Source organism: Schistocerca nitens, chromosome 1 (genome assembly GCF_023898315.1).
Source record: "Schistocerca nitens isolate TAMUIC-IGC-003100 chromosome 1, iqSchNite1.1, whole genome shotgun sequence".
NCBI lineage: Eukaryota > Metazoa > Arthropoda > Insecta > Orthoptera > Acrididae > Schistocerca > Schistocerca nitens.
In genome coordinates this window covers 330,139,980-330,152,018 of record NC_064614.1, presented here as the reverse complement: position 1 = coordinate 330,152,018, position 12,039 = coordinate 330,139,980, and positions in this window count along the sequence as shown.

The following is a 12,039-nucleotide window of genomic DNA, read 5'->3' as shown; positions in this document are numbered from 1 at the left end:
TGTACAGACGGAAGTCCAGAAAGAAGTGCAGATTTTCAGATGTCTCAATTGTTGTTTTCAATTTAACATCCAAGTACCAGAGAATCTCAAATACTTTCATGGGAGAAACAATATGCATAATTTGATTGAATTATATGTAGTGGGAACAAATAGGCCAAGTAGCTACGTTTTTCATTCAGTGCCTTTTGCCCACATATTGCAAAGGCTTCATGTGGTTTCCGTATCAACTGAATCGATATGATAAACAGGCCCTAGTTCTTCCTCTGTCAGTGGTTTTGAAGTCTTGGAAGTAAACACTCCGAAATCGATTTCACGGAATCCAGGTACTGATGGCTTCTATGAAAGTATCGATATATCTCACTGTCTAAGAATGGAGAGCATAGGGGCATGAAGATGGCATTAATGAGATGCCTAAACTGCGTATCTCAAAACATATGGGTGTTTGGCGTTTGTCCTTGGTAAAAATGAAAAAAAGTTGTCATATACGAACCACAAAAAAACTGCTAGCTCTCCTCCAGTTTACCACATGAGTGAAAAATGTTTGACTTACAAATAATGAATTAGAAGCTTATCTGTAGGTATCTTTCCATCTTACTGTAAAATTTTCCACGAATTGTTTTACATGTGTAATCTACAAGTGCAAACGAAAAACCGTGTAACATTTCAGGACCGCCCACTGAAGATGTCTTGTTAATAAGGCGAACCGCGTCAGGGTGAAGAAGTAAAATAACAAAGCAATATGTAGCAAGTGAAAGGCGTCTTTCTTTTAAACTTCTGCAGTTTCAGGCCAGAATAGTCACCACCTACAATGGGTTCATCATTGGTTCTAAAATCAGGAAAAAGAGAAGAATGAGCTAGTTTATTTAATGTAACTTCTACTACATGATATTTTGCATTAAATTTCTTTAAACGGCAGGATTTCAAATCGGCAACGAGAATTTTGCCACAATCACTCCATTATCTTCATTATCGCCGCAAATTCACTTATATATATATATATATATATATATATATATATATATATATATATATATATATATATATATATATATTCCACATCTGCTTCTAAACCTCTAGAACAATTTCAACCAAACTTGGTACACATATCACTTACTATACGGAAAGAATCTCTGTGGAGTAAGAACAATGCACTTCTCAAAGCCACGGTGGTGGAGGTGAAAAACAATTGCAGCACACGACGCGTGAATTCCCAGAGGTTTTTCATCCAATATTTGAGAGTGAGACCTCTTAATGACTTGCAACAAGCTTTACACATAATTTCAAACCTTTACGTATCTAACAGCCCCCACAAAACGATTAAAGAAAAAAGTTTATTCCTTAGTACATTTTTCCTGTTTGTGCAGTAAGACTGTCTTACCAGATATAACGTTTTAATTTATTGTTTCTTTAGCATTTACCGTATTCACGACACATTCTGTAGAAACTGTTCACATATACCACTTAACGTAAAAGCAAAATTACATCATTGTATGACATATAGTTCAGTAAATAAACATAAACACTGAGATTCGTGAAAGACGGCCGCGTTCGTGCACGACGTTTAAATTTATTACTTCCGCGCTAATATATCTTTTCGCAACACATTTAGTAGGCAATATCCACATGCGTACTCTGGCGAAACCGCTGGGGAAAAGGTCCTCGTAAAGTTCTGGGTGCATTTCAAGCCAAGTTGGTACATGTATTACTATATGGAAAGAAATACTCTGGGGGTAAGAACCACTATTTCGTTGTTGTGGTGGGGGTGATAAGTTAGTGATTATGGCAGGAGGTGGGGAGCAGGAGATGGACAGAGAGGGGGAAAGAGGAGATGGACACTGATAAAAGGAAAAGGGAGGGGACAGGAAGAAGAGGAGGAGGAAAAGGACAGAGAAAGGGAAGAAGATGAGATGGAAGGAGAGAGGGGGAGGAGCTGAACAAAGAGAGCACGCATGAGGAGATTGACAGAGAGACAGGAGGAGGAGACAAACAGAGGGAGAGGGGATTTGATTTAGGAGGTGATGAAATGAACTTATATGGGTGGAAGTGAGGAGATGGACTTAGAGGTGGGAAGGAACTGATGGATGGAGAAATGGAGAGGAGCAGATAGAGAGGGGGGGAGAGCAGATGGGGGGAGGAGGAACAGAGATCAGTGAGAAGGGCAGCAGCAGATGGACAGTGAGAAATGTACGAGGCAATGGTCAGAGAGTGGGGCGAGGACGAGATGGACATAGGGGGAAGAAGAAGATCGACAAACTGAAGATTGAAATAAATGCACAACCGGCAACGATGGGTACTCGGCTAGTAACCAGTCACGACATTCCTGTGTTAGGTGGAGACCTTTCCGTCGTCCCACTCGTATGGCGTCACGATTTCTGTGTGGCAGGTAGTGGGCACAGCTGCTGAGAGCGTGCGGCGCGTGCAGTGCATTGCTGCGGCGTGTGCGCTGGATGCCGGAGACGGTCGGTGCGAAGTGTCCGGCGCGGCTGCGCGCAGGTGCGGCTAATGAGGCGCGTCTGTTAGCGTCGCGACGCCTGACCCGCCGCACGCAGTTGGCGGCCGGCGACTAATCTGGGAGCGGGCGACATTTCATCGTGACAGCGCCGGCCCCTGCTGCAAGTAATCACCGCGCGACGGAAATCGCACCACTGTCCCATTATGTGCTGCCTATCGTCCTAATGCAGATGTCCCGCGCAGCAATAAGCACGGCGTGACGTAACGCTGCAGAGCTCTTTAAAGCCGGCCTGTTTGTCGAGGGTAATGACATGCAGGATTTACGTGTAAGGTATTTCGTTGCATTACGGGTAGCCTTCTGAGAGATTTCTCTTTGATAATGGCTAGCGGAACCAGTGTGTGCCACAAACCACTCTGAAGTTCAGGGCACAGAACAGCTGCCGTTTTACGCTACACTGTTCAGTTATGTTACATATCAGTTCCGTAGATTTCACATTTTCAGCGCCTAGCTCATGATGTATCACTTAATGCGAACTTATGAAGTAAATACGCTGCTCTGTAAAACTTAAGGACGAGACAAAAAATGTTCAAATGTGTGTGAAATCTTATGGGACTTAACTGCTAAGGTCATCAGTCCCTAAGCTTACACACTACTTAACCTAAATTATCCTATGGACAAACACACACACCCATGCCCGAGGAAGGACTCGAAACTCCGCCGGGACCAGCATCACAGTCCGTGACTGCAGCGCCCGAAACCGCTTGGCTAATCCCGCGCGGCAAGGATGAGACAGACAAAGTAACGTGACATATCTACTCAGTGGAATTTAATAAAAGTGTGGCAACATGTTGCCAGAGGTCCCCGCGTCGTGGACAGAAAATTGGACGTCATATGACGTGAGGTCAACGTGACTACAGCGCCAAATGGGGCTGGTCCCGCAACACGAGGCAGGTGAAAGAACGGGAGAAGACTGTGTGTTTCAATGAGCGAGCAGTTTTGGTACGCTGTGGTGGTGTTCTTCATTACTGTATTCCCCAGAGACATCTGCCGGCTGGAGTGGCCGTGCGGTTCTAGGTGCTACAGTCTGGAGCCGAGCGACCGCTACGGTCGCAGGTTCGAATCCTGCCTCTGGCATGGATGTGTGTGATGTCCTTAGGTTAGTTAGGTTTAATTAGTTCTAAGTTATAGGCGACTGATGACCTCAGAAGTTAAGTCGCATAGTACTCAGAGCCATTTGAACCATTTTAGACAACATCTGAACGACTTTACAGAGGGAAGCATGATCAGGAAACTGGAGGAAAGACGAGGTGTAACGAATGTAGACCGGGACTGTGATAATGCTCACAGAATTGTTTTATCTGCAAGAGGAGCGTTCCGAACCACAGACACTGCTGCCCGAAGGAGACGTGACTGTCGACTACAGCAGCAAATGGCCGCTACAGTGTGCATGAAAGCAACAAGGGCTCCACGTCAAACAGTGGATGCAGTTGCAACCACATTAAACAGGACTGTCAGCGACGCTGTCTCGCGCTCCACAGTGACACGGCGACCATATGAGAGCGGTCTCGTTGCCCGACGACCACCATACATTGTCTTCCGTTAACAGCAGCCCATCAGTGGCAGCGTTTGCGATAGCATAGGGACTGGGCGAAGAAAAAGTGGAGTCGCGTCCTCTACTCGGATGACAGCTGATTCAGTGTCATTAATTCTGAACATACACTCGTACGGCGAAAGAGAGCAAAACGTAATGCACCGAGGATCATTGCTGAACATGATCGTTTTGATGGTTCAGGTATTACGGTAAGGTGAGGCATGATATTGCATGGGCGTACTGTCTTCCACGTCTTTGAAAACTATAATACTAGCCAGTCAACGTAATACAGTCACAACTCTCCTTCCCCATGTGCGTCATTTCAGGGGTGTATTCGGCCATAACTATTTTTACGGACGACAATGTACGTCTGCAGCGAATAGCACATGTGGAAGAGGTTTTTCTAACGAGAGGATATTCGGCGAATGGACTGGCCTACCAGTTTCCCCTTCTTAAATCCCATGGATAACATGTTGAATGCGTTGGTGAGATATACTATAGCACGTTCACATGCACTAATGATTATCCGGCAGTTGTCAATTCCGCTGGTGGAGGAATAGCATGCCCTACCACAAAAAGTCCTTACCAACCTTCTGTTCAGCATGGAAGTATGTTTCAAAGCATACATTTGTGTCCGTGAAGGTCACACCCTATTAAGAGTCATGTCACGCCGTTTGTATTGTCCAGCAGCCCATCATGAATTGCGATGAGCAATGTAATTACTGCCATCAAAAAATGTTTCAAATGGCTCTAAGCACTATGGGACTTAACATCTGAGGTCATTAGTCCAATAGACTTAGAACTACTTAAACCTAACTAACCTAAGGACATCACACACATCCATGCCCAAGGCAGGATTCGAACCCGCGACTGTACTGTGATCAAACAAAAGTGTCATTTCTCTTCCTGTCATTGCCTATTTGTTTCAGTTACCTCCTATACTGTACTATACTGCAGCAGTTCCTTATGTGTACGCTCCAAGTTTCATTGAGCTTGTTACCTAACAATGGCATATCATGCGAAAGTTACTTTCGTTCTCAAGTTTTGAGCACCAGTGTACTGAAGGGGACTGACAGCACCACAGTAAGCAGAAAACGTCAACTGCATGTAGATCAGTTAGCGGTTCCATAGGCAATCAAACTTGCTGTGCAGTAGGATTCCGATAAAGATCCTCTGTTGTTTTTTGTATAAGTAAATGTTGTCATCTCGTAGAATCGGGTGTACTCCCGGTTGTCCGCGTCTTCCCAACACGATATTTCGACGTCGTAACTCGGCGTCTTCATCAGGTGTTCCCTCAGTCTCTGGGAACACCTGATGAAGACGCCGAGTTACGCCGTCGAAATATCGTGGTGGGAAGACGCGGACAACCGGCAGTACACCCGGTTCTACGAGATGACAACAAATCGCCGGAAAGTCTTAGAAATTATATTATGTAAAAGTTTTTCCATTGCAGTGTTAGAAGATGCAGTTTTCGTCCTTTTGCAGATGACACGTCATACTGAAAAGATAGCTGATGAAATATTTGAAATCATCAACATATGGTTCAAGGCAAAAGGATTATCACTAAATTTTGATAAGCGTAGGAGTGAAAAGTAGTAGCAGCCCTCTTACTGAAAAGGCGGTTAACGGAATATTTAAAAACATTGGCAGAAACGTATTATTATTAAATATTGATGAGACTCATTGTATATGATTAAGTACTCTTCATGAATCTCTACAAGCTATAAAAATAATCAACTCTGTAGTGAATGGATTTATACTACTTTTGGCACGCATTAGTCATCATATTTAATTTTGAAATTAAGTGTGGAATTTACAAAATGAGTGAGAGGTTGGGAGCACTAGCCACATGAACGTAATTACGAGGTGCGGCTAGAAAAAAACCGGACTGATGCTGGAAAAAACATTTATTTACAATTATTTACAATTTCATGTTATCTCCTTCAATGTACTCTCCTCCTCGGTCCACTGTTCATAGCAATGCTGCAGATCATTTTCGGTAAGTCCATACATTACTTCCGTCGCTTTTTCTTTTACTGCTTCAACAGTCTCAAATCTACACTCCTGGAAATTGAAATAAGAACACCGTGAATTCATTGTCCCAGGAAGGGGAAACTTTATTGACACATTCCTGGGGTCAGATACATCACATGATCACACTGACAGAACCACAGGCACATAGACACAGGCAACAGAGCATGCACAATGTCGGCACTAGTACAGTCTATATCCACCTTTCGCAGCAATGCAGGCTGCTATTCTCCCATGGAGACGATCGTAGAGATGCTGGATGTAGTCCTGTGGAACGGCTTGCCATGCCATTTCCACCTGGCGCCTCAGTTGGACCAGCGTTCGTGCTGGACGTGCAGACCGCGTGAGACGACGCTTCATCCAGTCCCAAACATGCTCAATGGGGGACAGATCCGGAGATCTTGCTGGCCAGGGTAGTTGACTTACACCTTCTAGAGCACGTTGGGTGGCACGGGATACATGCGGACGTGCATTGTCCTGTTGGAACAGCAAGTTCCCTTGCCGGTCTAGGAATGGTAGAACGATGGGTTCGATGACGGTTTGGATGTACCGTGCACTATTCAGTGTCCCCTCGACGATCACCAGTGGTGTATGGCCAGTGTAGGAGATCGCTCCCCACACCATGATGCCGGGTGTTGGCCCTGTGTGCCTCGGTCGTATGCAGTCCTGATTGTGGCGCTCACCTGCACGGCGCCAAACACGCATACGACCATCATTGGCACCAAGGCAGAAGCGACTCTCATCGCTGAAGACGACACGTCTCCATTCGTCCCTCCATTCACGCCTGTCGCGACACCACTGGAGGCGGGCTGCACGATGTTGGGGCGTGAGCGGAAGACGGCCTAACGGTGTGCGGGACCGTAGCCCAGCTTCATGGAGACGGTTGCGAATGGTCCTCGCCGATACCCCAGGAGCAACAGTGTCCCTAATTTGCTGGGAAGTGGCGGTGCGGTCCCCTACGGCACTGCGTAGGATCCTACGGTCTTGGCGTGCATCCGTGCGTCGCTGCGGTCCGGTCCCAGGTCGACGGGCACGTGCACCTTCCGCCGACCACTGGCGACAACATCGATGTACTGTGGAGACCTCGCGCCCCACGTGTTGAGCAATTCGGCGGTACGTCCACCCGGCCTCCCGCATGCCCACTATACGCCCTCGCTCAAAGTCCGTCAACTGCACATACGGTTCACGTCCACGCTGTCGCGGCATGCTACCTGTGTTAAAGACTGCGATGGAGCTCCGTATGCCACGGCAAACTGGCTGACACTGACGGCGGCGGTGCACAAATGCTGCGCAGCTAGCGCCATTCGACGGCCAACACCGCGGGTCCTGGTGTGTCCGCTGTGCCGTGCGTGTGATCATTGCTTGTACAGCCCTCTCGCAGTGTCCGGAGCAAGTATGGTGGGTCTGACACACCGGTGTCAATGTGTTCTTTTTTCCATTTCCAGGAGTGTAGTTCCTTTCAAAGCTGACTTGACTTTAGGGAAAAGAAAAAAGTCACAGTGGGCCAAATCAGGTGAGTAGGGTGGATGATCTAAGATGGGAATGTTGTGTTTTGCCAAAAACGTCTTCACTGACAACGCACTGTGAGCTGGGGCATTGTCTTGGTGAAGGATCCATGACTTTTTTCTCCACAAATCGTTCCGTTTTCTCCGTACTCCCTCACGTAGGGTAGCCAGGACGCTAATGTAGTAATGCTGATTCACTGTTTGTCCCTCTGGTACCCAATCAATGTGCACAATCCCTTTGATGTCAAAAAAACAATCATCATTGCCTTGAATTTCGATTTTGACATTCGTGCTTTTTTTTTGTCGTGGAGAACCGGGAGTTTTCCAATGCATCGATTGGCGTTTAGTTTCGGGATCGTAAGTAAAAAACCACGATTCATCGCAAGTAATAACATTTTGTAAGAAGGTGGGATCACTTTCAATGTTTTCCAGGATGTCAGAACAAATCATTCTTCGGCGTTCCTTCTGTTCAATTGTGAGACACTTTGGAACCATTTTTGAACACACTTTGTTCATGTTGAAACTTTCATGAAGAATCTGCCTAACACTTTCCTTGTCAATTCCTGTTAACTCAGACACTGCTCTGATTGTTAAACGGCGATCTTGTCGAACAAGTTTACCGATTTTTTCAATGTTTGCATCAGTTTTTGCTGACAATGGTCTGCCAGTGCGAGTGTCATCACTGGTGTCTTCGCGGCCATCTTTAAATCGTTTAAACCACTCAAACACTTGTGTTCGCGATAAACAATCATCGCCGTACACTTGTTGTAACATTACAAACGTTTCACTTGCAGATTTTCCTAGTTTGAAACAAAATTTGATGTTAACACGCTGTTCTTTCTGTACACTCAACGTTTTCCGACGCACAGACAAAACGTCAACTACTTAAAACAGACGCCACGGGCAGACTGAGTGCAGGAGGCAGATGAAACTCGAGCAGTAGGCGGAGCGAGAGTCACGTGACAGGCCACGCGACTTTCAGCCTTATTGCATTCGTTTTATTGTTTCACCAGTACTAGTCCGGTTTTTTCTAGCCACACCTCGTAGTGTCAGAAACATTTTACACACTTTTTACACAGAGAAAAAATTATTTTTCATGCTTAAAGAATATCCACTAACGTTGGGGCTATTTCCATTGCTTGTCCATAAATGAGTAGTACTCCAGAACACGGCATCAGCCTGCTTTATGGGTCTCGTGGATGAACAGAGTGAACTGGGTTTCACACGACGTTGGTTTCGGAACCTATTTTGTTTTCTACAGAGGAGATTTTTGTTTTCTACAAAGGTCAGAAATCATGAGTATAAAACATATTCCAAAATGCTACAATAAACTGACGTCATATATAGACCTATAGTTTTGTGGCCTTTCTTGAAAACAGGAATAATCTTTGCTTCCTCCAATAATCTGGTACGTTTCGCTGCTCCAGTGACTTGTAGTACAGTGCCACTAGGAGAGGAGCTCGGTCTTTAGCACAGATCAAAGTAAACAAATCCGCTGGTCACAGTTCCCAACAACCTTACACATCATCTACCCTGATGTTGGACCCTCACAATAGTTACTGAAATTTTTATATACCGTTATTCAATCCAGAATAATTTAATAGAAAATATTTTTTACTTAATTGCAGTTTTTATGTACCTTTTTGATTTCATGTTCTTTTTGTGGTACATAAAGGTCATTCATTCTTCTTTGTTAAATAGAGGCAACAGGGTTTTTAAGTCTGAAATTGATGGCAGTCCTCCAAAGTAGGAGCTGTAAAGCAACATTTCTGAGAAGTTTTTTGCAATATTCATCAGGGTAACAACATGGCAATACTTCTAAACGTGCAAGTTTATTGGAATACGGACTTTCTTCAGCTTTTCTTTGAGTAGGTGCCACATTCGTATAAAGTTACTAAAAAGTCAACATTTTGTGCCTCCTACTGTAGCTAGTAGAGCCCCGATCCCTTAAAGAATCCAATTTCCTTGCATAAAACAGCCTCGAATTTTTTAGTACTTTACAGATAAGTTAGCTTGTTTAACATTTGACATTGAGCGTGTAATTGAGAAACAATTTAGAAAAGATTTTAAATAATGTTTAAAGTTTGTTGAAAGTCTACGTTGGCTCATTTTGAAACACTGGTTGAGTATAGTGTGGGTGATTTGCTCCCCGTTTTAATCAAAAACAAGTTTCCACGCATCTCGATGCTTACGACGTATTATCTTCTGAACTGTGTGTCATACCATGATGTAATTTTGCATATCTGATATATGTAGAGGCTGTCTGCAAAATGCTTTGCGAATAGAGGTGATAGCAAGGGGGTAGTAAATTAAAAAGTCATGAGCTGTGGTAGTTTTCTACATGAACAGCGGAAACGTGTTAGTCGAAAAACTTATTTCTTTCATAATTTTGCAGAAGATATCGACGAGAAAAAGTGTAGTTAAGGTATGAAATGATGTGCAAAGTTTCTTGCAACTCGCTAAGTGCTCTCATTCTCAAACACTGGATGGATATAGTCTGGATATTTGCACACGATGAGTTGCGCTGTCTTAAGATATATCACACTTTACAGCTGTAATATTTGCCTTAATCTGTTACACCTTTAGTATAAGATCATACCGCTTTATAAGAAGGTTATGATAGCATTTCGGATTTTTAGATTTTTGTCAATAGCTGTATGAAATTTTGAGAATCAAATTTTTGTTGCCATTGAAAGCCGTCAGACACGCAACCTGCAACAGAGACGGCGTGCCACGAACTTCGTTAGTCTTTTAGCAATATCGGTACACTAATACGTTACAAAACGCTGCGCATAAAAACTTCATTCTCCCGGGACTCATACCTCGTGTTCTATTGATGACATAAACGTGTAATCAAGTGTTTTGGATAGGCCTTAGCCTAGGGCAGGGGTGCGCAAATAGCGGGGCCACATGTGGCCCGCGGAGGGGTTTTGTATGGCCCGCCAAGGCATTTACAAAAATCATAGGAAAAACAAAATTTCCCTTCCCCGCGCGACTAAAAGAATCCGCGAGCGTCTGCGCTACTTGGTAGTGCGTACTACCGACAGATGTCTCTACAGTCACGCAACCAACCCAGCTGCATGTGGGCGAGGTGGATTATGACTCCTAACAACGAACCTCCCGATCGCACCCCCCTCATATTTAGTTATAAATTGGCACAGTGGATAGGCCTTGAAAAACTGAACACAGATCAATCGAGAAAACAGGAAGAAGTTGTGTGGAACTATGAAAAAAATAAGCAAAATATACAAACTGAGTAGTCCACGCGCAAGATAGGCAACATCAAGGACAATATGAGCTCAAGAGCGCCGTGGGCCCGTGGTTAGCGTGAGCAGCTGCGGAAAGAGAGGTCCGTGGTTCAAGTCTTCCCTCGAGTGAAAATTTTAATTTTTTATTTTCAGACAATTATCGAAGTTCAGGCACTCACACATAATCAACTTCGCTCTCCAAAATTGCAGGACATGTTCAGATTTGCTTGGACATATGCAGGATTTGACGGTCTACACACGGAAAAATTTGAAAACGTTAAAAACAAATGTTTTGTTAGAGCACGGGGAAAACTGTGCGACTGTGAAACTGTTGCATTCATTTGTTGCAGTTTATGTGAGAAACTCTTATGTTTTCATCACTTTTTTGGGAGTGATTATCACATCCACAATAAAACCTAAATCGGGCAAGGTAGAAGAATCTTTTTACCCATTCGCCAATTGTACAAGTTAAGAGGGTCGACAACATATTCCTGTCATGCGACGCACATGCCGTCACCAGTGTCGTATAGAATATATCAGACGTGTTTTACTGTGGAGGAATCGGTTGACCTATGACCTTGCGATCAAATGTTTTCGGTTCCCATTGGAGAGGCACGTCCTTTCGTCTACTAATAGCACGGTTTTGCGGTGCGGTCGCAAAACACAGACACTAAACTTATTACAGTGAACAGACACGTCATTGAATGATCGCACAGATCGTAACTTTCCCAAAATAAAGAAAGCAAAATTTTCACTCGAGGGACGACTTGAACCAAGAGTCTCTCATACCGCAGCTGCTCATGCTAACCACGGGACCAAGGCGCTCCAGGGTTCACGCTATCCTTGACGTTGCCTGTCTTCCGCGTGGACTACTCAGTTTGTATATTTTGCTTATTTTTTTCATAGTTCCACACAACTTCTTCCTGTTTTCTCGATTGATCTGTGTTCAGTTTTTCAAGGCCTATCCACTGTGCCAACTTATAACTAAATCTGAGGGGGGTACGATGGGGAGGTTCCCTTGTAAGAAGAAGCGTAAAGTCGGTGATAAGTGCCGTCTGTTTAATGAAGATTGGAAGACCAAATATTTCTTTATTGACGCAGGAAATAAAGCCGCATGCTTACTATGACATGATACAGTTGCCGTATTCAAGGAGTACAATCTGAAACGACATCACGAAACAAAACACAGTGACTTTGGCTGCAAACTTTCAG